We start from the raw sequence: 24,599 nt of genomic DNA on the forward strand, positions 1-24,599 counted from the left end.
TCAGACGGAACTTTGCACGTGTCATAGTGGAGCCCTCAGGATTCCAGAGCCAGCTTTCTGACATCATAATGGGGCCTCAGAGATAAAAGCCTGGGCCCAGGCAGTGTTGGTCAGTGCTGCTCAGCAGGCAGCACTGGACTGGACTGGATTACAGCTGATACAAGGTGTGAAGGAACAAGGGGTGGCTGTGGGCATGCACTTGCTGCCGCTGCCAGTGTTTATCTGCATGGCAGCAGGGCATTTGGGCGTTGCCAGGAAGGCGTTTTTATGTAGATTCCTCCTCTTTCAGCACTGCATTGTGGTGCAAGCAAAAGAAGCAAATCCTGTCTGGCTTCCTCTCCGGCCTTTATTCACCTCCCGTGTAGCTGTGAGTGTGTGAGCCTGCAGGGCCCCATGGAATTGCCTAGAAGTAGGCTGAATCGCTGCAAGGGCTGAACAGCAGTATCGGGCAGGCTCGGGCAACGCGCGGCCCGTTCGGGTTATCGCTTCTCGGCCTTTTGGCTAAGATCAAGTGTAGTATCTGTTCTTATCAGTTTAATATCTGATACGTCCCCTATCTGGGGACCATATATTAAATGGATTTTTAGAACAGGGAGATGGAAATAGAGCTTGCTCTGTCCACTCCACGCATTGACCTGGTATTGCAGTATTTCCAGGACCGGTGCACCCTTTCCTTATGTGTTGACTAAAAGCAGATTCCAAAAGTGTTTTTTGTCTTTGCTATTGTTTCTGTCTTTCTGAAGGGATCTCCCCTTTTAATCCCATTATTTCAACACCTGTTGGACAATGCATGAGTGATAATGAGCTCATTGATTAAATGCAATTAATGAATAGATTGCCACCTCTTGTTGTGTGTCGTCTGTGTTTCTGTGTTTCCGGCATTTCACATTGGAACACCTCATTCACCTTCCTTGTCTTCTCTCCGCCCTCCCTTTTAGGTAAGTTAAAGAGCTGCACCTGAGCCAGCCACTGATTGATTGATTGATTGATTGATTGATTGATTGATTGATTGATTGATTGATTGATTGATTGATGCAGCACAACAGTCAAATAGTGGAGTGGAGTAGGGGAACAGCAAACAGCCAATAAAGCAGCCCGCCCGCTCGCCTGCCCGCCACAATGGACCTACCTGTGTACACTAGATGGATGTGATGGAATGTACTGTCGTCCCTACATTTCAAGAAGAAGTAAGAATTGCAGTTGCAACAAAGCCTTGCTTGCCTACAAAGAGAGCAGCAATTTGGATTTGTTACTATGTTACCTAGAAGAATAACAAACTGTGCAAGGATGGAGGTTGTAGGAGCAAGGAGAAGTTGTCTGTAAAGTTGGTGGATGCCTATTTTCCATTTTGCAGTCCCTTGTCTCCCTCTTGTGGCCTCCTGGAGGCAACTAGCTGTGCAAAAAAAAGACAGCCTGGCGGCCGGCTGTTGCAGTGTTGCCCTCTCAGGCAACACTGAGTGACTGACTGAGCCTCACCGTCTTATATAAAGTTCAGACGGAACTTTGCACGTGTCATAGTGGAGCCCTCAGGATTCCAGAGCCAGCTTTCTGACATCATAATGGGGCCTCAGAGATAAAAGCCTGGGCCCAGGCAGTGTTGGTCAGTGCTGCTCAGCAGGCAGCACTGGACTGGACTGGATTACAGCTGATACAAGGTGTGAAGGAACAAGGGGTGGCTGTGGGCATGCACTTGCTGCCGCTGCCAGTGTTTATCTGCATGGCAGCAGGGCATTTGGGCGTTGCCAGGAAGGCGTTTTTATGTAGATTCCTCCTCTTTCAGCACTGCATTGTGGTGCAAGCAAAAGAAGCAAATCCTGTCTGGCTTCCTCTCCGGCCTTTATTCACCTCCCGTGTAGCTGTGAGTGTGTGAGCCTGCAGAGCCCCATGGAATTGCCTAGAAGTAGGCTGAATCGCTGCAAGGGCTGAACAGCAGTATCGGGCAGGCTCGGGCAACGCGCGGCCCGTTCGGGTTATCGCTTCTCGGCCTTTTGGCTAAGATCAAGTGTAGTATCTGTTCTTATCAGTTTAATATCTGATACGTCCCCTATCTGGGGACCATATATTAAATGGATTTTTAGAACAGGGAGATGGAAATAGAGCTTGCTCTGTCCACTCCACGCATTGACCTGGTATTGCAGTATTTCCAGGACCGGTGCACCCTTTCCTTATGTGTTGACTAAAAGCAGATTCCAAAAGTGTTTTTTGTCTTTGCTATTGTTTCTGTCTTTCTGAAGGGATCTCCCCTTTTAATCCCATTATTTCAACACCTGTTGGACAATGCATGAGTGATAATGAGCTCATTGATTAAATGCAATTAATGAATAGATTGCCACCTCTTGTTGTGTGTCGTCTGTGTTTCTGTGTTTCCGGCATTTCACATTGGAACACCTCATTCACCTTCCTTGTCTTCTCTCCGCCCTCCCTTTTAGGTAAGTTAAAGAGCTGCACCTGAGCCAGCCACTGATTGATTGATTGATTGATTAATTGATTGATTGATTGATTGATTGATTGATTGATTGATTGATTGATTGATGCAGCACAACAGTCAAATAGTGGAGTGGAGTAGGGGAACAGCAAACAGCCAATAAAGCAGCCCGCCCGCTCGCCTGCCCGCCACAATGGACCTACCTGTGTACACTAGATGGATGTGATGGAATGTACTGTCGTCCCTACATTTCAAGAAGAAGTAAGAATTGCAGTTGCAACAAAGCCTTGCTTGCCTACAAAGAGAGCAGCAATTTGGATTTGTTACTATGTTACCTAGAAGAATAACAAACTGTGCAAGGATGGAGGTTGTAGGAGCAAGGAGAAGTTGTCTGTAAAGTTGGTGGATGCCTATTTTCCATTTTGCAGTCCCTTGTCTCCCTCTTGTGGCCTCCTGGAGGCAACTAGCTGTGCAAAAAAAAGACAGCCTGGCGGCCGGCTGTTGCAGTGTTGCCCTCTCAGGCAACACTGAGTGACTGACTGAGCCTCACCGTCTTATATAAAGTTCAGACGGAACTTTGCACGTGTCATAGTGGAGCCCTCAGGATTCCAGAGCCAGCTTTCTGACATCATAATGGGGCCTCAGAGATAAAAGCCTGGGCCCAGGCAGTGTTGGTCAGTGCTGCTCAGCAGGCAGCACTGGACTGGACTGGATTACAGCTGATACAAGGTGTGAAGGAACAAGGGGTGGCTGTGGGCATGCACTTGCTGCCGCTGCCAGTGTTTATCTGCATGGCAGCAGGGCATTTGGGCGTTGCCAGGAAGGCGTTTTTATGTAGATTCCTCCTCTTTCAGCACTGCATTGTGGTGCAAGCAAAAGAAGCAAATCCTGTCTGGCTTCCTCTCCGGCCTTTATTCACCTCCCGTGTAGCTGTGAGTGTGTGAGCCTGCAGGGCCCCATGGAATTGCCTAGAAGTAGGCTGAATCGCTGCAAGGGCTGAACAGCAGTATCGGGCAGGCTCGGGCAACGCGCGGCCCGTTCGGGTTATCGCTTCTCGGCCTTTTGGCTAAGATCAAGTGTAGTATCTGTTCTTATCAGTTTAATATCTGATACGTCCCCTATCTGGGGACCATATATTAAATGGATTTTTAGAACAGGGAGATGGAAATAGAGCTTGCTCTGTCCACTCCACGCATTGACCTGGTATTGCAGTATTTCCAGGACCGGTGCACCCTTTCCTTATGTGTTGACTAAAAGCAGATTCCAAAAGTGTTTTTTGTCTTTGCTATTGTTTCTGTCTTTCTGAAGGGATCTCCCCTTTTAATCCCATTATTTCAACACCTGTTGGACAATGCATGAGTGATAATGAGCTCATTGATTAAATGCAATTAATGAATAGATTGCCACCTCTTGTTGTGTGTCGTCTGTGTTTCTGTGTTTCCGGCATTTCACATTGGAACACCTCATTCACCTTCCTTGTCTTCTCTCCGCCCTCCCTTTTAGGTAAGTTAAAGAGCTGCACCTGAGCCAGCCACTGATTGATTGATTGATTGATTGATTGATTGATTGATTGATTGATTGATTGATTGATTGATGCAGCACAACAGTCAAATAGTGGAGTGGAGTAGGGGAACAGCAAACAGCCAATAAAGCAGCCCGCCCGCTCGCCTGCCCGCCACAATGGACCTACCTGTGTACACTAGATGGATGTGATGGAATGTACTGTCGTCCCTACATTTCAAGAAGAAGTAAGAATTGCAGTTGCAACAAAGCCTTGCTTGCCTACAAAGAGAGCAGCAATTTGGATTTGTTACTATGTTACCTAGAAGAATAACAAACTGTGCAAGGATGGAGGTTGTAGGAGCAAGGAGAAGTTGTCTGTAAAGTTGGTGGATGCCTATTTTCCATTTTGCAGTCCCTTGTCTCCCTCTTGTGGCCTCCTGGAGGCAACTAGCTGTGCAAAAAAAAGACAGCCTGGCGGCCGGCTGTTGCAGTGTTGCCCTCTCAGGCAACACTGAGTGACTGACTGAGCCTCACCGTCTTATATAAAGTTCAGACGGAACTTTGCACGTGTCATAGTGGAGCCCTCAGGATTCCAGAGCCAGCTTTCTGACATCATAATGGGGCCTCAGAGATAAAAGCCTGGGCCCAGGCAGTGTTGGTCAGTGCTGCTCAGCAGGCAGCACTGGACTGGACTGGATTACAGCTGATACAAGGTGTGAAGGAACAAGGGGTGGCTGTGGGCATGCACTTGCTGCCGCTGCCAGTGTTTATCTGCATGGCAGCAGGGCATTTGGGCGTTGCCAGGAAGGCGTTTTTATGTAGATTCCTCCTCTTTCAGCACTGCATTGTGGTGCAAGCAAAAGAAGCAAATCCTGTCTGGCTTCCTCTCCGGCCTTTATTCACCTCCCGTGTAGCTGTGAGTGTGTGAGCCTGCAGGGCCCCATGGAATTGCCTAGAAGTAGGCTGAATCGCTGCAAGGGCTGAACAGCAGTATCGGGCAGGCTCGGGCAACGCGCGGCCCGTTCGGGTTATCGCTTCTCGGCCTTTTGGCTAAGATCAAGTGTAGTATCTGTTCTTATCAGTTTAATATCTGATACGTCCCCTATCTGGGGACCATATATTAAATGGATTTTTAGAACAGGGAGATGGAAATAGAGCTTGCTCTGTCCACTCCACGCATTGACCTGGTATTGCAGTATTTCCAGGACCGGTGCACCCTTTCCTTATGTGTTGACTAAAAGCAGATTCCAAAAGTGTTTTTTGTCTTTGCTATTGTTTCTGTCTTTCTGAAGGGATCTCCCCTTTTAATCCCATTATTTCAACACCTGTTGGACAATGCATGAGTGATAATGAGCTCATTGATTAAATGCAATTAATGAATAGATTGCCACCTCTTGTTGTGTGTCGTCTGTGTTTCTGTGTTTCCGGCATTTCACATTGGAACACCTCATTCACCTTCCTTGTCTTCTCTCCGCCCTCCCTTTTAGGTAAGTTAAAGAGCTGCACCTGAGCCAGCCACTGATTGATTGATTGATTGATTGATTAATTGATTGATTGATTGATTGATTGATTGATTGATTGATTGATTGATGCAGCACAACAGTCAAATAGTGGAGTGGAGTAGGGGAACAGCAAACAGCCAATAAAGCAGCCCGCCCGCTCGCCTGCCCGCCACAATGGACCTACCTGTGTACACTAGATGGATGTGATGGAATGTACTGTCGTCCCTACATTTCAAGAAGAAGTAAGAATTGCAGTTGCAACAAAGCCTTGCTTGCCTACAAAGAGAGCAGCAATTTGGATTTGTTACTATGTTACCTAGAAGAATAACAAACTGTGCAAGGATGGAGGTTGTAGGAGCAAGGAGAAGTTGTCTGTAAAGTTGGTGGATGCCTATTTTCCATTTTGCAGTCCCTTGTCTCCCTCTTGTGGCCTCCTGGAGGCAACTAGCTGTGCAAAAAAAAGACAGCCTGGCGGCCGGCTGTTGCAGTGTTGCCCTCTCAGGCAACACTGAGTGACTGACTGAGCCTCACCGTCTTATATAAAGTTCAGACGGAACTTTGCACGTGTCATAGTGGAGCCCTCAGGATTCCAGAGCCAGCTTTCTGACATCATAATGGGGCCTCAGAGATAAAAGCCTGGGCCCAGGCAGTGTTGGTCAGTGCTGCTCAGCAGGCAGCACTGGACTGGACTGGATTACAGCTGATACAAGGTGTGAAGGAACAAGGGGTGGCTGTGGGCATGCACTTGCTGCCGCTGCCAGTGTTTATCTGCATGGCAGCAGGGCATTTGGGCGTTGCCAGGAAGGCGTTTTTATGTAGATTCCTCCTCTTTCAGCACTGCATTGTGGTGCAAGCAAAAGAAGCAAATCCTGTCTGGCTTCCTCTCCGGCCTTTATTCACCTCCCGTGTAGCTGTGAGTGTGTGAGCCTGCAGGGCCCCATGGAATTGCCTAGAAGTAGGCTGAATCGCTGCAAGGGCTGAACAGCAGTATCGGGCAGGCTCGGGCAACGCGCGGCCCGTTCGGGTTATCGCTTCTCGGCCTTTTGGCTAAGATCAAGTGTAGTATCTGTTCTTATCAGTTTAATATCTGATACGTCCCCTATCTGGGGACCATATATTAAATGGATTTTTAGAACAGGGAGATGGAAATAGAGCTTGCTCTGTCCACTCCACGCATTGACCTGGTATTGCAGTATTTCCAGGACCGGTGCACCCTTTCCTTATGTGTTGACTAAAAGCAGATTCCAAAAGTGTTTTTTGTCTTTGCTATTGTTTCTGTCTTTCTGAAGGGATCTCCCCTTTTAATCCCATTATTTCAACACCTGTTGGACAATGCATGAGTGATAATGAGCTCATTGATTAAATGCAATTAATGAATAGATTGCCACCTCTTGTTGTGTGTCGTCTGTGTTTCTGTGTTTCCGGCATTTCACATTGGAACACCTCATTCACCTTCCTTGTCTTCTCTCCGCCCTCCCTTTTAGGTAAGTTAAAGAGCTGCACCTGAGCCAGCCACTGATTGATTGATTGATTGATTGATTGATTGATTGATTGATGCAGCACAACAGTCAAATAGTGGAGTGGAGTAGGGGAACAGCAAACAGCCAATAAAGCAGCCCGCCCGCTCGCCTGCCCGCCACAATGGACCTACCTGTGTACACTAGATGGATGTGATGGAATGTACTGTCGTCCCTACATTTCAAGAAGTAAGAATTGCAGTTGCAACAAAGCCTTGCTTGCCTACAAAGAGAGCAGCAATTTGGATTTGTTACTATGTTACCTAGAAGAATAACAAACTGTGCAAGGATGGAGGTTGTAGGAGCAAGGAGAAGTTGTCTGTAAAGTTGGTGGATGCCTATTTTCCATTTTGCAGTCCCTTGTCTCCCTCTTGTGGCCTCCTGGAGGCAACTAGCTGTGCAAAAAAAAGACAGCCTGGCGGCCGGCTGTTGCAGTGTTGCCCTCTCAGGCAACACTGAGTGACTGACTGAGCCTCACCGTCTTATATAAAGTTCAGACGGAACTTTGCACGTGTCATAGTGGAGCCCTCAGGATTCCAGAGCCAGCTTTCTGACATCATAATGGGGCCTCAGAGATAAAAGCCTGGGCCCAGGCAGTGTTGGTCAGTGCTGCTCAGCAGGCAGCACTGGACTGGACTGGATTACAGCTGATACAAGGTGTGAAGGAACAAGGGGTGGCTGTGGGCATGCACTTGCTGCCGCTGCCAGTGTTTATCTGCATGGCAGCAGGGCATTTGGGCGTTGCCAGGAAGGCGTTTTTATGTAGATTCCTCCTCTTTCAGCACTGCATTGTGGTGCAAGCAAAAGAAGCAAATCCTGTCTGGCTTCCTCTCCGGCCTTTATTCACCTCCCGTGTAGCTGTGAGTGTGTGAGCCTGCAGGGCCCCATGGAATTGCCTAGAAGTAGGCTGAATCGCTGCAAGGGCTGAACAGCAGTATCGGGCAGGCTCGGGCAACGCGCGGCCCGTTCGGGTTATCGCTTCTCGGCCTTTTGGCTAAGATCAAGTGTAGTATCTGTTCTTATCAGTTTAATATCTGATACGTCCCCTATCTGGGGACCATATATTAAATGGATTTTTAGAACAGGGAGATGGAAATAGAGCTTGCTCTGTCCACTCCACGCATTGACCTGGTATTGCAGTATTTCCAGGACCGGTGCACCCTTTCCTTATGTGTTGACTAAAAGCAGATTCCAAAAGTGTTTTTTGTCTTTGCTATTGTTTCTGTCTTTCTGAAGGGATCTCCCCTTTTAATCCCATTATTTCAACACCTGTTGGACAATGCATGAGTGATAATGAGCTCATTGATTAAATGCAATTAATGAATAGATTGCCACCTCTTGTTGTGTGTCGTCTGTGTTTCTGTGTTTCCGGCATTTCACATTGGAACACCTCATTCACCTTCCTTGTCTTCTCTCCGCCCTCCCTTTTAGGTAAGTTAAAGAGCTGCACCTGAGCCAGCCACTGATTGATTGATTGATTGATTGATTGATTGATTGATTGATTGATTGATTGATTGATTGATTGATGATGCAGCACAACAGTCAAATAGTGGAGTGGAGTAGGGGAACAGCAAACAGCCAATAAAGCAGCCCGCCCGCTCGCCTGCCCGCCACAATGGACCTACCTGTGTACACTAGATGGATGTGATGGAATGTACTGTCGTCCCTACATTTCAAGAAGAAGTAAGAATTGCAGTTGCAACAAAGCCTTGCTTGCCTACAAAGAGAGCAGCAATTTGGATTTGTTACTATGTTACCTAGAAGAATAACAAACTGTGCAAGGATGGAGGTTGTAGGAGCAAGGAGAAGTTGTCTGTAAAGTTGGTGGATGCCTATTTTCCATTTTGCAGTCCCTTGTCTCCCTCTTGTGGCCTCCTGGAGGCAACTAGCTGTGCAAAAAAAAGACAGCCTGGCGGCCGGCTGTTGCAGTGTTGCCCTCTCAGGCAACACTGAGTGACTGACTGAGCCTCACCGTCTTATATAAAGTTCAGACGGAACTTTGCATGTGTCATAGTGGAGCCCTCAGGATTCCAGAGCCAGCTTTCTGACATCATAATGGGGCCTCAGAGATAAAAGCCTGGGCCCAGGCAGTGTTGGTCAGTGCTGCTCAGCAGGCAGCACTGGACTGGACTGGATTACAGCTGATACAAGGTGTGAAGGAACAAGGGGTGGCTGTGGGCATGCACTTGCTGCCGCTGCCAGTGTTTATCTGCATGGCAGCAGGGCATTTGGGCGTTGCCAGGAAGGCGTTTTTATGTAGATTCCTCCTCTTTCAGCACTGCATTGTGGTGCAAGCAAAAGAAGCAAATCCTGTCTGGCTTCCTCTCCGGCCTTTATTCACCTCCCGTGTAGCTGTGAGTGTGTGAGCCTGCAGGGCCCCATGGAATTGCCTAGAAGTAGGCTGAATCGCTGCAAGGGCTGAACAGCAGTATCGGGCAGGCTCGGGCAACGCGCGGCCCGTTCGGGTTATCGCTTCTCGGCCTTTTGGCTAAGATCAAGTGTAGTATCTGTTCTTATCAGTTTAATATCTGATACGTCCCCTATCTGGGGACCATATATTAAATGGATTTTTAGAACAGGGAGATGGAAATAGAGCTTGCTCTGTCCACTCCACGCATTGACCTGGTATTGCAGTATTTCCAGGACCGGTGCACCCTTTCCTTATGTGTTGACTAAAAGCAGATTCCAAAAGTGTTTTTTGTCTTTGCTATTGTTTCTGTCTTTCTGAAGGGATCTCCCCTTTTAATCCCATTATTTCAACACCTGTTGGACAATGCATGAGTGATAATGAGCTCATTGATTAAATGCAATTAATGAATAGATTGCCACCTCTTGTTGTGTGTCGTCTGTGTTTCTGTGTTTCCGGCATTTCACATTGGAACACCTCATTCACCTTCTTTGTCTTCTCTCCGCCCTCCCTTTTAGGTAAGTTAAAGAGCTGCACCTGAGCCAGCCACTGATTGATTGATTGATTGATTGATTGATTGATTGATTGATTGATTGATTGATTGATTGATGCAGCACAACAGTCAAATAGTGGAGTGGAGTAGGGGAACAGCAAACAGCCAATAAAGCAGCCCGCCCGCTCGCCTGCCCGCCACAATGGACCTACCTGTGTACACTAGATGGATGTGATGGAATGTACTGTCGTCCCTACATTTCAAGAAGAAGTAAGAATTGCAGTTGCAACAAAGCCTTGCTTGCCTACAAAGAGAGCAGCAATTTGGATTTGTTACTATGTTACCTAGAAGAATAACAAACTGTGCAAGGATGGAGGTTGTAGGAGCAAGGAGAAGTTGTCTGTAAAGTTGGTGGATGCCTATTTTCCATTTTGCAGTCTGTCTCCCTCTTGTGGCCTCCTGGAGGCAACTAGCTGTGCAAAAAAAAGACAGCCTGGCGGCCGGCTGTTGCAGTGTTGCCCTCTCAGGCAACACTGAGTGACTGACTGAGCCTCACCGTCTTATATAAAGTTCAGACGGAACTTTGCACGTGTCATAGTGGAGCCCTCAGGATTCCAGAGCCAGCTTTCTGACATCATAATGTGGCCTCAGAGATAAAAGCCTGGGCCCAGGCAGTGTTGGTCAGTGCTGCTCAGCAGGCAGCACTGGACTGGACTGGATTACAGCTGATACAAGGTGTGAAGGAACAAGGGGTGGCTGTGGGCATGCACTTGCTGCCGCTGCCAGTGTTTATCTGCATGGCAGCAGGGCATTTGGGCGTTGCCAGGAAGGCGTTTTTATGTAGATTCCTCCTCTTTCAGCACTGCATTGTGGTGCAAGCAAAAGAAGCAAATCCTGTCTGGCTTCCTCTCCGGCCTTTATTCACCTCCCGTGTAGCTGTGAGTGTGTGAGCCTGCAGGGCCCCATGGAATTGCCTAGAAGTAGGCTGAATCGCTGCAAGGGCTGAACAGCAGTATCGGGCAGGCTCGGGCAACGCGCGGCCCGTTCGGGTTATCGCTTCTCGGCCTTTTGGCTAAGATCAAGTGTAGTATCTGTTCTTATCAGTTTAATATCTGATACGTCCCCTATCTGGGGACCATATATTAAATGGATTTTTAGAACAGGGAGATGGAAATAGAGCTTGCTCTGTCCACTCCACGCATTGACCTGGTATTGCAGTATTTCCAGGACCGGTGCACCCTTTCCTTATGTGTTGACTAAAAGCAGATTCCAAAAGTGTTTTTTGTCTTTGCTATTGTTTCTGTCTTTCTGAAGGGATCTCCCCTTTTAATCCCATTATTTCAACACCTGTTGGACAATGCATGAGTGATAATGAGCTCATTGATTAAGTGCAATTAATGAATAGATTGCCACCTCTTGTTGTGTGTCGTCTGTGTTTCTGTGTTTCCGGCATTTCACATTGGAACACCTCATTCACCTTCCTTGTCTTCTCTCCGCCCTCCCTTTTAGGTAAGTTAAAGAGCTGCACCTGAGCCAGCCACTGATTGATTGATTGATTGATTGATTGATTGATTGATTGATTGATTGATTGATGCAGCACAACAGTCAAATAGTGGAGTGGAGTAGGGGAACAGCAAACAGCCAATAAAGCAGCCCGCCCGCTCGCCTGCCCGCCACAATGGACCTACCTGTGTACACTAGATGGATGTGATGGAATGTACTGTCGTCCCTACATTTCAAGAAGAAGTAAGAATTGCAGTTGCAACAAAGCCTTGCTTGCCTACAAAGAGAGCAGCAATTTGGATTTGTTACTATGTTACCTAGAAGAATAACAAACTGTGCAAGGATGGAGGTTGTAGGAGCAAGGAGAAGTTGTCTGTAAAGTTGGTGGATGCCTATTTTCCATTTTGCAGTCCCTTGTCTCCCTCTTGTGGCCTCCTGGAGGCAACTAGCTGTGCAAAAAAAAGACAGCCTGGCGGCCGGCTGTTGCAGTGTTGCCCTCTCAGGCAACACTGAGTGACTGACTGAGCCTCACCGTCTTATATAAAGTTCAGACGGAACTTTGCACGTGTCATAGTGGAGCCCTCAGGATTCCAGAGCCAGCTTTCTGACATCATAATGGGGCCTCAGAGATAAAAGCCTGGGCCCAGGCAGTGTTGGTCAGTGCTGCTCAGCAGGCAGCACTGGACTGGACTGGATTACAGCTGATACAAGGTGTGAAGGAACAAGGGGTGGCTGTGGGCATGCACTTGCTGCCGCTGCCAGTGTTTATCTGCATGGCAGCAGGGCATTTGGGCGTTGCCAGGAAGGCGTTTTTATGTAGATTCCTCCTCTTTCAGCACTGCATTGTGGTGCAAGCAAAAGAAGCAAATCCTGTCTGGCTTCCTCTCCGGCCTTTATTCACCTCCCGTGTAGCTGTGAGTGTGTGAGCCTGCAGGGCCCCATGGAATTGCCTAGAAGTAGGCTGAATCGCTGCAAGGGCTGAACAGCAGTATCGGGCAGGCTCGGGCAACGCGCGGCCCGTTCGGGTTATCGCTTCTCGGCCTTTTGGCTAAGATCAAGTGTAGTATCTGTTCTTATCAGTTTAATATCTGATACGTCCCCTATCTGGGGACCATATATTAAATGGATTTTTAGAACAGGGAGATGGAAATAGAGCTTGCTCTGTCCACTCCACGCATTGACCTGGTATTGCAGTATTTCCAGGACCGGTGCACCCTTTCCTTATGTGTTGACTAAAAGCAGATTCCAAAAGTGTTTTTTGTCTTTGCTATTGTTTCTGTCTTTCTGAAGGGATCTCCCCTTTTAATCCCATTATTTCAACACCTGTTGGACAATGCATGAGTGATAATGAGCTCATTGATTAAATGCAATTAATGAATAGATTGCCACCTCTTGTTGTGTGTCGTCTGTGTTTCTGTGTTTCCGGCATTTCACATTGGAACACCTCATTCACCTTCCTTGTCTTCTCTCCGCCCTCCCTTTTAGGTAAGTTAAAGAGCTGCACCTGAGCCAGCCACTGATTGATTGATTGATTGATTGATTGATTGATTGATTGATGCAGCACAACAGTCAAATAGTGGAGTGGAGTAGGGGAACAGCAAACAGCCAATAAAGCAGCCCGCCCGCTCGCCTGCCCGCCACAATGGACCTACCTGTGTACACTAGATGGATGTGATGGAATGTACTGTCGTCCCTACATTTCAAGAAGAAGTAAGAATTGCAGTTGCAACAAAGCCTTGCTTGCCTACAAAGAGAGCAGCAATTTGGATTTGTTACTATGTTACCTAGAAGAATAACAAACTGTGCAAGGATGGAGGTTGTAGGAGCAAGGAGAAGTTGTCTGTAAAGTTGGTGGATGCCTATTTTCCATTTTGCAGTCCCTTGTCTCCCTCTTGTGGCCTCCTGGAGGCAACTAGCTGTGCAAAAAAAAGACAGCCTGGCGGCCGGCTGTTGCAGTGTTGCCCTCTCAGGCAACACTGAGTGACTGACTGAGCCTCACCGTCTTATATAAAGTTCAGACGGAACTTTGCACGTGTCATAGTGGAGCCCTCAGGATTCCAGAGCCAGCTTTCTGACATCATAATGGGGCCTCAGAGATAAAAGCCTGGGCCCAGGCAGTGTTGGTCAGTGCTGCTCAGCAGGCAGCACTGGACTGGACTGGATTACAGCTGATACAAGGTGTGAAGGAACAAGGGGTGGCTGTGGGCATGCACTTGCTGCCGCTGCCAGTGTTTATCTGCATGGCAGCAGGGCATTTGGGCGTTGCCAGGAAGGCGTTTTTATGTAGATTCCTCCTCTTTCAGCACTGCATTGTGGTGCAAGCAAAAGAAGCAAATCCTGTCTGGCTTCCTCTCCGGCCTTTATTCACCTCCCGTGTAGCTGTGAGTGTGTGAGCCTGCAGGGCCCCATGGAATTGCCTAGAAGTAGGCTGAATCGCTGCAAGGGCTGAACAGCAGTATCGGGCAGGCTCGGGCAACGCGCGGCCCGTTCGGGTTATCGCTTCTCGGCCTTTTGGCTAAGATCAAGTGTAGTATCTGTTCTTATCAGTTTAATATCTGATACGTCCCCTATCTGGGGACCATATATTAAATGGATTTTTAGAACAGGGAGATGGAAATAGAGCTTGCTCTGTCCACTCCACGCATTGACCTGGTATTGCAGTATTTCCAGGACCGGTGCACCCTTTCCTTATGTGTTGACTAAAAGCAGATTCCAAAAGTGTTTTTTGTCTTTGCTATTGTTTCTGTCTTTCTGAAGGGATCTCCCCTTTTAATCCCATTATTTCAACACCTGTTGGACAATGCATGAGTGATAATGAGCTCATTGATTAAATGCAATTAATGAATAGATTGCCACCTCTTGTTGTGTGTCGTCTGTGTTTCTGTGTTTCCGGCATTTCACATTGGAACACCTCATTCACCTTCCTTGTCTTCTCTCCGCCCTCCCTTTTAGGTAAGTTAAAGAGCTGCACCTGAGCCAGCCACTGATTGATTGATTGATTGATTGATTGATTGATTGATTGATTTATTGATTGATTGATTGATTGATGCAGCACAACAGTCAAATAGTGGAGTGGAGTAGGGGAACAGCAAACAGCCAATAAAGCAGCCCGCCCGCTCGCCTGCCCGCCACAATGGACCTACCTGTGTACACTAGATGGATGTGATGGAATGTACTGTCGTCCCTACATTTCAAGAAGAAGTAAGAATTGCAGTTGCAACAAAGCCTTGCTTGCCTACAAAGAGAGCAGCAATTTGGATTTGTTACTATGTTACCTAGAAGAATAACAAACTGTGCAAGGATGGAGGTTGTAGGAGCAAGGAGAAGTTGTCTGTAAAGTTGGTGGATGCCTATTTTCCATTTTGCAGTCCCTTGTCTCCCTCTTGTGGCCTCCTGGAGGCAACTAGCTGTGCAAAAAAAAGACAGCCTGGCGGCCGGCTGTTGCAGTGTTGCCCTCTCAGGCAACACTGAGTGACTGACTGAGCCTCACCGTCTTATATAAAGTTCAGACGGAACTTTGCACGTGTCATAGTGGAGCCCTCAGTATTCCAGAGCCAGCTTTCTGACATCATAATGGGGCCTCAGAGATAAAAGCCTGGGCCCAGGCAGTGTTGGTCAGTGCTGCTCAGCAGGCAGCACTGGACTGGACTGGATTACAGCTGATACAAGGTGTGAAGGAACAAGGGGTGGCTGTGGGCATGCACTTGCTGCCGCTGCCAGTGTTTATCTGCATGGCAGCAGGGCATTTGGGCGTTGCCAGGAAGGCGTTTTTATGTAGATTCCTCCTCTTTCAGCACTGCATTGTGGTGCAAGCAAAAGAAGCAAATCCTGTCTGGCTTCCTCTCCGGCCTTTATTCACCTCCCGTGTAGCTGTGAGTGTGTGAGCCTGCAGGGCCCCATGGAATTGCCTAGAAGTAGGCTGAATCGCTGCAAGGGCTGAACAGCAGTATCGGGCAGGCTCGGGCAACGCGCGGCCCGTTCGGGTTATCGCTTCTCGGCCTTTTGGCTAAGATCAAGTGTAGTATCTGTTCTTATCAGTTTAATATCTGATACGTCCCCTATCTGGGGACCATATATTAAATGGATTTTTAGAACAGGGAGATGGAAATAGAGCTTGCTCTGTCCACTCCACGCATTGACCTGGTATTGCAGTATTTCCAGGACCGGTGCACCCTTTCCTTATGTGTTGACTAAAAGCAGATTCCAAAAGTGTTTTTTGTCTTTGCTATTGTTTCTGTCTTTCTGAAGGGATCTCCCCTTTTAATCCCATTATTTCAACACCTGTTGGACAATGCATGAGTGATAATGAGCTCATTGATTAAATGCAATTAATGAATAGATTGCCACCTCTTGTTGTGTGTCGTCTGTGTTTCTGTGTTTCCGGCATTTCACATTGGAACACCTCATTCACCTTCCTTGTCTTCTCTCCGCCCTCCCTTTTAGGTAAGTTAAAGAGCTGCACCTGAGCCAGCCACTGATTGATTGATTGATTGATTGATTGATTGATTGATTGATTGATTGATTGATTGATTGATGCAGCACAACAGTCAAATAGTGGAGTGGAGTAGGGGAACAGCAAACAGCCAATAAAGCAGCCCGCCCGCTCGCCTGCCCGCCACAATGGACCTACCTGTGTACACTAGATGGATGTGATGGAATGTACTGTCGTCCCTACATTTCAAGAAGAAGTAAGAATTGCAGTTGCAACAAAGCCTTGCTTGCCTACAAAGAGAGCAGCAATTTGGATTTGTTACTATGTTACCTAGAAGAATAACAAACTGTGCAAGGATGGAGGTTGTAGGAGCAAGGAGAAGTTGTCTGTAAAGTTGGTGGATGCCTATTTTCCATTTTGCAGTCCCTTGTCTCCCTCTTGTGGCCTCCTGGAGGCAACTAGCTGTGCAAAAAAAAGACAGCCTGGCGGCCGGCTGTTGCAGTGTTGCCCTCTCAGGCAACACTGAGTGACTGACTGAGCCTCACCGTCTTATATAAAGTTCAGACGGAACTTTGCACGTGTCATAGTGGAGCCCTCAGGATTCCAGAGCCAGCTTTCTGACATCATAATGGGGCCTCAGAGATAAAAGCCTGGGCCCAGGCAGTGTTGGTCAGTGCTGCTCAGCAGGCAGCACTGGACTGGACTGGATTACAGCTGATACAAGGTGTGAAGGAACAAGGGGTGGCTGTGGGCATGCACTTGCTGCCGCTGCCAGTGTTTATCTGCATGGCAGCAGGGCATTTGGGCGTTGCCAGGAAGGCGTTTTTATGTAGATTCCTCCTCTTTCAGCACTGCATTGTGGTGCAAGCAAAAGAAGCAAATCCTGTCTGGCTTCCTCTCCGGCCTTTATTCACCTCCCGTGTAGCTGTGAGTGTGTGAGCCTGCAGGGCCCCATGGAATTGCCTAGAAGTAGGCTGAATCGCTGCAAGGGCTGAACAGCAGTATCGGGCAGGCTCGGGCAACGCGCGGCCCGTTCGGGTTATCGCTTCTCGGCCTTTTGGCTAAGATCAAGTGTAGTATCTGTTCTTATCAGTTTAATATCTGATACGTCCCCTATCTGGGGACCATATATTAAATGGATTTTTAGAACAGGGAGATGGAAATAGAGCTTGCTCTGTCCACTCCACGCATTGACCTGGTATTGCAGTATTTCCAGGACCGGTGCACCCTTTCCTTATGTGTTGACTAAAAGCAGATTCCAAAAGTGTTTTTTGTCTTTGCTATTGTTTCTGTCTTTCTGAAGGGATCTCCCCTTTTAATCCCATTATTTCAACACCTGTTGGACAATGCATGAGTGATAATGAGCTCATTGATTAAATGCAATTAATGAATAGATTGCCACCTCTTGTTGTGTGTCGTCTGTGTTTCTGTGTTTCCGGCATTTCACATTGGAACACCTCATTCACCTTCCTTGTCTTCTCTCCGCCCTCCCTTTTAGGTAAGTTAAAGAGCTGCACCTGAGCCAGCCACTGATTGATTGATTGATTGATTGATTGATTGATTGATTGATTGATGCAGCACAACAGTCAAATAGTGGAGTGGAGTAGGGGAACAGCAAACAGCCAATAAAGCAGCCCGCCCGCTCGCCTGCCCGCCACAATGGACCTACCTGTGTACACTAGATGGATGTGATGGAATGTACTGTCGTCCCTACATTTCAAGAAGAAGTAAGAATTGCAGTTGCAACAAAGCCTTGCTTGCCTACAAAGAGAGCAGCAATTTGGATTTGTTACTATGTTACCTAGAAGAATAACAAACTGTGCAAGGATGGAGGTTGTAGGAGCAAGGAGAAGTTGTCTGTAAAGTTGGTGGATGCCTATTTTCCATTTTGCAGTCCCTTGTCTCCCTCTTGTGGCCTCCTGGAGGCAACTAGCTGTGCAAAAAAAAGACAGCCTGGCGGCCGGCTGTTGCAGTGTTGCCCTCTCAGGCAACACTGAGTGACTGACTGAGCCTCACCGTCTTATATAAAGTTCAGACGGAACTTTGCACGTGTCATAGTGGAGCCCTCAGGATTCCAGAGCCAGCTTTCTGACATCATAATGGGGCCTCAGAGATAAAAGCCTGGGCCCAGGCAGTGTTGGTCAGTGCTGCTCAGCAGGCAGCACTGGACTGGACTGGATTACAGCTGATACAAGGTGTGAAGGAACAAGGGGTGGCTGTGGGCATGCACTTGCTGCCGCTGCCAGTGTTTATCTGCATGGCAGCAGGGCATTTGGCCGTTGCCAGGAAGGCGTTTTTATGTAGATTCCTCCTCTTTCAGCACTGCATTGTGGTGCAAGCAAAAGAAGCAAATCCTGTCTGGCTTCCTCTCCGGCCTTTATTCACCTCCCGTGTAGCTGTGAGTGTGTGAGCCTGCAGGGCCCCATGGAATTGCCTAGAAGTAGGCTGAATCGCTGCAAGGGCTGAACAGCAGTATCGGGCAGGCTCGGGCAACGCGCGGCCCGTTCGGGTTATCGCTTCTCGGCCTTTTGGCTAAGATCAAGTGTAGTATCTGTTCTTATCAGTTTAATATCTGATACGTCCCCTATCTGGGGACCATATATTAAATGGATTTTTAGAACAGGGAGATGGAAATAGAGCTTGCTCTGTCCACTCCACGCATTGACCTGGTATTGCAGTATTTCCAGGACCGGTGCACCCTTTCCTTATGTGTTGACTAAAAGCAGATTCCAAAAGTGTTTTTTGTCTTTGCTATTGTTTCTGTCTTTCTGAAGGGATCTCCCCTTTTAATCCCATTATTTCAACACCTGTTGGACAATGCATGAGTGATAATGAGCTCATTGATTAAGTGCAATTAATGAATAGATTGCCACCTCTTGTTGTGTGTCGTCTGTGTTTCTGTGTTTCCGGCATTTCACATTGGAACACCTCATTCACCTTCCTTGTCTTCTCTCCGCCCTCCCTTTTAGGTAAGTTAAAGAGCTGCACCTGAGCCAGCCACTGATTGATTGATTGATTGATTGATTGATTGATTGATTGATTGATTGATTGATTGATGCAGCACAACAGTCAAATAGTGGAGTGGAGTAGGGGAACAGCAAACAGCCAATAAAGCAGCCCGCCCGCTCGCCTGCCCGCCACAATGGACCTACCTGTGTACACTAGATGGATGTGATGGAATGTACTGTCGTCCCTACATTTCAAGAAGAAGTAAGAATTGCAGTTGCAACAAAGCCTTGCTTGCCTACAAAGAGAGCAGCAATTTGGATTTGTTACTATGTTACCTAGAAGAATAACAAACTGTGCAAGGATGGAGGTTGTAGGAGCAAGGAGAAGTTGTCTGTAAAGTTGGTGGATGCCTATTTTCCATTTTGCAGTCCCTTGTCTCCCTCTTGTGGCCTCCTGGAGGCAACTAGCTGTGCAAAAAAAAGACAGCCTGGCGGCCGGCTGTTGCAGTGTTGCCCTCTCAGGCAACACTGAGTGACTGACTGAGCCTCACCGTCTTATATAAAGTTCAGACGGAACTTTGCACGTGTCATAGTGGAGCCCTCAGGATTCCAGAGCCAGCTTTCTGACATCATAATGGGGCCTCAGAGATAAAAGCCTGGGCCCAGGCAGTGTTGGTCAGTGCTGCTCAGCAGGCAGCACTGGACTGGACTGGATTACAGCTGATACAAGGTGTGAAGGAACAAGGGGTGGCTGTGGGCATGCACTTGCTGCCGCTGCCAGTGTTTATCTGCATGGCAGCAGGGCATTTGGGCGTTGCCAGGAAGGCGTTTTTATGTAGATTCCTCCTCTTTCAGCACTGCATTGTGGTGCAAGCAAAAGAAGCAAATCCTGTCTGGCTTCCTCTCCGGCCTTTATTCACCTCCCGTGTAGCTGTGAGTGTGTGAGCCTGCAGGGCCCCATGGAATTGCCTAGAAGTAGGCTGAATCGCTGCAAGGGCTGAACAGCAGTATCGGGCAGGCTCGGGCAACGCGCGGCCCGTTCGGGTTATCGCTTCTCGGCCTTTTGGCTAAGATCAAGTGTAGTATCTGTTCTTATCAGTTTAATATCTGATACGTCCCCTATCTGGGGACCATATATTAAATGGATTTTTAGAACAGGGAGATGGAAATAGAGCTTGCTCTGTCCACTCCACGCATTGACCTGGTATTGCAGTATTTCCAGGACCGGTGCACCCTTTCCTTATGTGTTGACTAAAAGCAGATTCCAAAAGTGTTTTTTGTCTTTGCTATTGTTTCTGTCTTTCTGAAGGGATCTCCCCTTTTAATCCCATTATTTCAACACCTGTTGGACAATGCATGAGTGATAATGAGCTCATTGATTAAATGCAATTAATGAATAGATTGCCACCTCTTGTTGTGTGTCGTCTGTGTTTCTGTGTTTCCGGCATTTCACATTGGAACACCTCATTCACCTTCCTTGTCTTCTCTCCGCCCTCCCTTTTAGGTAAGTTAAAGAGCTGCACCTGAGCCAGCCACTGATTGATTGATTGATTGATTGATTGATTTATTGATTGATTGATTGATTGATGCAGCACAACAGTCAAATAGTGGAGTGGAGTAGGGGAACAGCAAACAGCCAATAAAGCAGCCCGCCCGCTCGCCTGCCCGCCACAATGGACCTACCTGTGTACACTAGATGGATGTGATGGAATGTACTGTCGTCCCTACATTTCAAGAAGAAGTAAGAATTGCAGTTGCAACAAAGCCTTGCTTGCCTACAAAGAGAGCAGCAATTTGGATTTGTTACTATGTTACCTAGAAGAATAACAAACTGTGCAAGGATGGAGGTTGTAGGAGCAAGGAGAAGTTGTCTGTAAAGTTGGTGGATGCCTATTTTCCATTTTGCAGTCCCTTGTCTCCCTCTTGTGGCCTCCTGGAGGCAACTAGCTGTGCAAAAAAAAGACAGCCTGGCGGCCGGCTGTTGCAGTGTTGCCCTCTCAGGCAACACTGAGTGACTGACTGAGCCTCACCGTCTTATATAAAGTTCAGACGGAACTTTGCACGTGTCATAGTGGAGCCCTCAGTATTCCAGAGCCAGCTTTCTGACATCATAATGGGGCCTCAGAGATAAAAGCCTGGGCCCAGGCAGTGTTGGTCAGTGCTGCTCAGCAGGCAGCACTGGACTGGACTGGATTACAGCTGATACAAGGTGTGAAGGAACAAGGGGTGGCTGTGGGCATGCACTTGCTGCCGCTGCCAGTGTTTATCTGCATGGCAGCAGGGCATTTGGGCGTTGCCAGGAAGGCGTTTTTATGTAGATTCCTCCTCTTTCAGCACTGCATTGTGGTGCAAGCAAAAGAAGCAAATCCTGTCTGGCTTCCTCTCCGGCCTTTATTCACCTCCCGTGTAGCTGTGAGTGTGTGAGCCTGCAGGGCCCCATGGAATTGCCTAGAAGTAGGCTGAATCGCTGCAAGGGCTGAACAGCAGTATCGGGCAGGCTCGGGCAACGCGCGGCCCGTTCGGGTTATCGCTTCTCGGCCTTTTGGCTAAGATCAAGTGTAGTATCTGTTCTTATCAGTTTAATATCTGATACGTCCCCTATCTGGGGACCATATATTAAATGGATTTTTAGAACAGGGAGATGGAAATAGAGCTTGCTCTGTCCACTCCACGCATTGACCTGGTATTGCAGTATTTCCAGGACCGGTGCACCCTTTCCTTATGTGTTGACTAAAAGCAGATTCCAAAAGTGTTTTTTGTCTTTGCTATTGTTTCTGTCTTTCTGAAGGGATCTCCCCTTTTAATCCCATTATTTCAACACCTGTTGGACAATGCATGAGTGATAATGAGCTCATTGATTAAATGCAATTAATGAATAGATTGCCACCTCTTGTTGTGTGTCGTCTGTGTTTCTGTGTTTCCGGCATTTCACATTGGAACACCTCATTCACCTTCCTTGTCTTCTCTCCGCCCTCCCTTTTAGGTAAGTTAAAGAGCTGCACCTGAGCCAGCCACTGATTGATTGATTGATTGATTGATTGATTGATTGATTGATTGATTGATTGATTGATGCAGCACAACAGTCAAATAGTGGAGTGGAGTAGGGGAACAGCAAACAGCCAATAAAGCAGCCCGCCCGCTCGCCTGCCCGCCACAATGGACCTACCTGTGTACACTAGATGGATGTGATGGAATGTACTGTCGTCCCTACATTTCAAGAAGAAGTAAGAATTGCAGTTGCAACAAAGCCTTGCTTGCCTACAAAGAGAGCAGCAATTTGGATTTGTTACTATGTTACCTAGAAGAATAACAAACTGTGCAAGGATGGAGGTTGTAGGAGCAAGGAGAAGTTGTCTGTAAAGTTGGTGGATGCCTATTTTCCATTTTGCAGTCCCTTGTCTCCCTCTTGTGGCCTCCTGGAGGCAACTAGCTGTGCAAAAAAAAGACAGCCTGGCGGCCGGCTGTTGCAGTGTTGCCCTCTCAGGCAACACTGAGTGACTGACTGAGCCTCACCGTCTTATATAAAGTTCAGACGGAACTTTGCACGTGTCATAGTGGAGCCCTCAGGATTCCAGAGCCAGCTTTCTGACATCATAATGGGGCCTCAGAGATAAAAGCCTGGGCCCAGGCAGTGTTGGTCAGTGCTGCTCAGCAGGCAGCACTGGACTGGACTGGATTACAGCTGATACAAGGTGTGAAGGAACAAGGGGTGGCTGTGGGCATGCACTTGCTGCCGCTGCCAGTGTTTATCTGCATGGCAGCAGGGCATTTGGGCGTTGCCAGGAAGGCGTTTTTATGTAGATTCCTCCTCTTTCAGCACTGCATTGTGGTGCAAGCAAAAGAAGCAAATCCTGTCTGGCTTCCTCTCCGGCCTTTATTCACCTCCCGTGTAGCTGTGAGTGTGTGAGCCTGCAGGGCCCCATGGAATTGCCTAGAAGTAGGCTGAATCGCTGCAAGGGCTGAACAGCAGTATCGGGCAGGCTCGGGCAACGCGCGGCCCGTTCGGGTTATCGCTTCTCGGCCTTTTGGCTAAGATCAAGTGTAGTATCTGTTCTTATCAGTTTAATATCTGATACGTCCCCTATCTGGGGACCATATATTAAATGGATTTTTAGAACAGGGAGATGGAAATAGAGCTTGCTCTGTCCACTCCACGCATTGACCTGGTATTGCAGTATTTCCAGGACCGGTGCACCCTTTCCTTATGTGTTGACTAAAAGCAGATTCCAAAAGTGTTTTTTGTCTTTGCTATTGTTTCTGTCTTTCTGAAGGGATCTCCCCTTTTAATCCCATTATTTCAACACCTGTTGGACAATGCATGAGTGATAATGAGCTCATTGATTAAATGCAATTAATGAATAGATTGCCACCTCTTGTTGTGTGTCGTCTGTGTTTCTGTGTTTCCGGCATTTCACATTGGAACACCTCATTCACCTTCCTTGTCTTCTCTCCGCCCTCCCTTTTAGGTAAGTTAAAGAGCTGCACCTGAGCCAGCCACTGATTGATTGATTGATTGATTGATTGATGCAGCACAACAGTCAAATAGTGGAGTGGAGTAGGGGAACAGCAAACAGCCAATAAAGCAGCCCGCCCGCTCGCCTGCCCGCCACAATGGACCTACCTGTGTACACTAGATGGATGTGATGGAATGTACTGTCGTCCCTACATTTCAAGAAGAAGTAAGAATTGCAGTTGCAACAAAGCCTTGCTTGCCTACAAAGAGAGCAGCAATTTGGATTTGTTACTATGTTACCTAGAAGAATAACAAACTGTGCAAGGATGGAGGTTGTAGGAGCAAGGAGAAGTTGTCTGTAAAGTTGGTGGATGCCTATTTTCCATTTTGCAGTCCCTTGTCTCCCTCTTGTGGCCTCCTGGAGGCAACTAGCTGTGCAAAAAAAAGACAGCCTGGCGGCCGGCTGTTGCAGTGTTGCCCTCTCAGGCAACACTGAGTGACTGACTGAGCCTCACCGTCTTATATAAAGTTCAGACGGAACTTTGCACGTGTCATAGTGGAGCCCTCAGGATTCCAGAGCCAGCTTTCTGACATCATAATGGGGCCTCAGAGATAAAAGCCTGGGCCCAGGCAGTGTTGGTCAGTGCTGCTCAGCAGGCAGCACTGGACTGGACTGGATTACAGCTGATACAAGGTGTGAAGGAACAAGGGGTGGCTGTGGGCATGCACTTGCTGCCGCTGCCAGTGTTTATCTGCATGGCAGCAGGGCATTTGGGCGTTGCCAGGAAGGCGTTTTTATGTAGATTCCTCCTCTTTCAGCACTGCATTGTGGTGCAAGCAAAAGAAGCAAATCCTGTCTGGCTTCCTCTCCGGCCTTTATTCACCTCCCGTGTAGCTGTGAGTGTGTGAGCCTGCAGGGCCCCATGGAATTGCCTAGAAGTAGGCTGAATCGCTGCAAGGGCTGAACAGCAGTATCGGGCAGGCTCGGGCAACGCGCGGCCCGTTCGGGTTATCGCTTCTCGGCCTTTTGGCTAAGATCAAGTGTAGTATCTGTTCTTATCAGTTTAATATCTGATACGTCCCCTATCTGGGGACCATATATTAAATGGATTTTTAGAACAGGGAGATGGAAATAGAGCTTGCTCTGTCCACTCCACGCATTGACCTGGTATTGCAGTATTTCCAGGACCGGTGCACCCTTTCCTTATGTGTTGACTAAAAGCAGATTCCAAAAGTGTTTTTTGTCTTTGCTATTGTTTCTGTCTTTCTGAAGGGATCTCCCCTTTTAATCCCATTATTTCAACACCTGTTGGACAATGCATGAGTGATAATGAGCTCATTGATTAAGTGCAATTAATGAATAGATTGCCACCTCTTGTTGTGTGTCGTCTGTGTTTCTGTGTTTCCGGCATTTCA

At 47.7% G+C, this 24,599-nt stretch overlaps 17 non-coding genes across 17 annotated transcripts; all 17 read left to right on the forward strand.

The window, feature by feature from the left end:
* The first annotated feature begins 481 nt into the window (after positions 1-481).
* LOC142728616 (U2 spliceosomal RNA) lies at positions 482-672 on the forward strand. The gene has a single exon (XR_012877726.1). It is a non-coding gene; the product is annotated as a U2 spliceosomal RNA (small nuclear RNA).
* A 1,300-nt stretch (positions 673-1,972) lies between these two features.
* LOC142728617 (U2 spliceosomal RNA) lies at positions 1,973-2,163 on the forward strand. Its single transcript, XR_012877727.1, has one exon. It is a non-coding gene; the product is annotated as a U2 spliceosomal RNA (small nuclear RNA).
* A 1,308-nt stretch (positions 2,164-3,471) lies between these two features.
* LOC142728619 (U2 spliceosomal RNA) lies at positions 3,472-3,662 on the forward strand. The gene has a single exon (XR_012877729.1). It is a non-coding gene; the product is annotated as a U2 spliceosomal RNA (small nuclear RNA).
* A 1,296-nt stretch (positions 3,663-4,958) lies between these two features.
* Positions 4,959-5,149, forward strand: LOC142728620 (U2 spliceosomal RNA). The gene has a single exon (XR_012877730.1). It is a non-coding gene; the product is annotated as a U2 spliceosomal RNA (small nuclear RNA).
* A 1,308-nt stretch (positions 5,150-6,457) lies between these two features.
* LOC142728621 (U2 spliceosomal RNA) lies at positions 6,458-6,648 on the forward strand. The gene has a single exon (XR_012877731.1). It is a non-coding gene; the product is annotated as a U2 spliceosomal RNA (small nuclear RNA).
* A 1,273-nt stretch (positions 6,649-7,921) lies between these two features.
* LOC142728623 (U2 spliceosomal RNA) lies at positions 7,922-8,112 on the forward strand. The gene has a single exon (XR_012877732.1). It is a non-coding gene; the product is annotated as a U2 spliceosomal RNA (small nuclear RNA).
* Positions 8,113-9,415: 1,303 nt separating this feature from the next.
* Positions 9,416-9,606, forward strand: LOC142728624 (U2 spliceosomal RNA). Its single transcript, XR_012877733.1, has one exon. It is a non-coding gene; the product is annotated as a U2 spliceosomal RNA (small nuclear RNA).
* Positions 9,607-10,899: 1,293 nt separating this feature from the next.
* On the forward strand, positions 10,900-11,090 carry LOC142728502 (U2 spliceosomal RNA). Its single transcript, XR_012877623.1, has one exon. It is a non-coding gene; the product is annotated as a U2 spliceosomal RNA (small nuclear RNA).
* Positions 11,091-12,378: 1,288 nt separating this feature from the next.
* Positions 12,379-12,569, forward strand: LOC142728503 (U2 spliceosomal RNA). The gene has a single exon (XR_012877624.1). It is a non-coding gene; the product is annotated as a U2 spliceosomal RNA (small nuclear RNA).
* A 1,276-nt stretch (positions 12,570-13,845) lies between these two features.
* LOC142728504 (U2 spliceosomal RNA) lies at positions 13,846-14,036 on the forward strand. Its single transcript, XR_012877625.1, has one exon. It is a non-coding gene; the product is annotated as a U2 spliceosomal RNA (small nuclear RNA).
* Positions 14,037-15,336: 1,300 nt separating this feature from the next.
* Positions 15,337-15,527, forward strand: LOC142728505 (U2 spliceosomal RNA). Its single transcript, XR_012877626.1, has one exon. It is a non-coding gene; the product is annotated as a U2 spliceosomal RNA (small nuclear RNA).
* Positions 15,528-16,823: 1,296 nt separating this feature from the next.
* LOC142728506 (U2 spliceosomal RNA) lies at positions 16,824-17,014 on the forward strand. The gene has a single exon (XR_012877627.1). It is a non-coding gene; the product is annotated as a U2 spliceosomal RNA (small nuclear RNA).
* Positions 17,015-18,294: 1,280 nt separating this feature from the next.
* LOC142728508 (U2 spliceosomal RNA) lies at positions 18,295-18,485 on the forward strand. Its single transcript, XR_012877629.1, has one exon. It is a non-coding gene; the product is annotated as a U2 spliceosomal RNA (small nuclear RNA).
* Positions 18,486-19,777: 1,292 nt separating this feature from the next.
* LOC142728509 (U2 spliceosomal RNA) lies at positions 19,778-19,968 on the forward strand. Its single transcript, XR_012877630.1, has one exon. It is a non-coding gene; the product is annotated as a U2 spliceosomal RNA (small nuclear RNA).
* A 1,288-nt stretch (positions 19,969-21,256) lies between these two features.
* Positions 21,257-21,447, forward strand: LOC142728510 (U2 spliceosomal RNA). Its single transcript, XR_012877631.1, has one exon. It is a non-coding gene; the product is annotated as a U2 spliceosomal RNA (small nuclear RNA).
* A 1,292-nt stretch (positions 21,448-22,739) lies between these two features.
* LOC142728512 (U2 spliceosomal RNA) lies at positions 22,740-22,930 on the forward strand. Its single transcript, XR_012877632.1, has one exon. It is a non-coding gene; the product is annotated as a U2 spliceosomal RNA (small nuclear RNA).
* A 1,264-nt stretch (positions 22,931-24,194) lies between these two features.
* On the forward strand, positions 24,195-24,385 carry LOC142728513 (U2 spliceosomal RNA). The gene has a single exon (XR_012877633.1). It is a non-coding gene; the product is annotated as a U2 spliceosomal RNA (small nuclear RNA).
* The last annotated feature ends 214 nt before the right edge of the window (positions 24,386-24,599 follow it).

The sequence above is a fragment of the Rhinoderma darwinii genome, unplaced genomic scaffold, assembly GCF_050947455.1.
Source record: "Rhinoderma darwinii isolate aRhiDar2 unplaced genomic scaffold, aRhiDar2.hap1 Scaffold_680, whole genome shotgun sequence".
Classification (NCBI taxonomy): domain Eukaryota; kingdom Metazoa; phylum Chordata; class Amphibia; order Anura; family Rhinodermatidae; genus Rhinoderma; species Rhinoderma darwinii.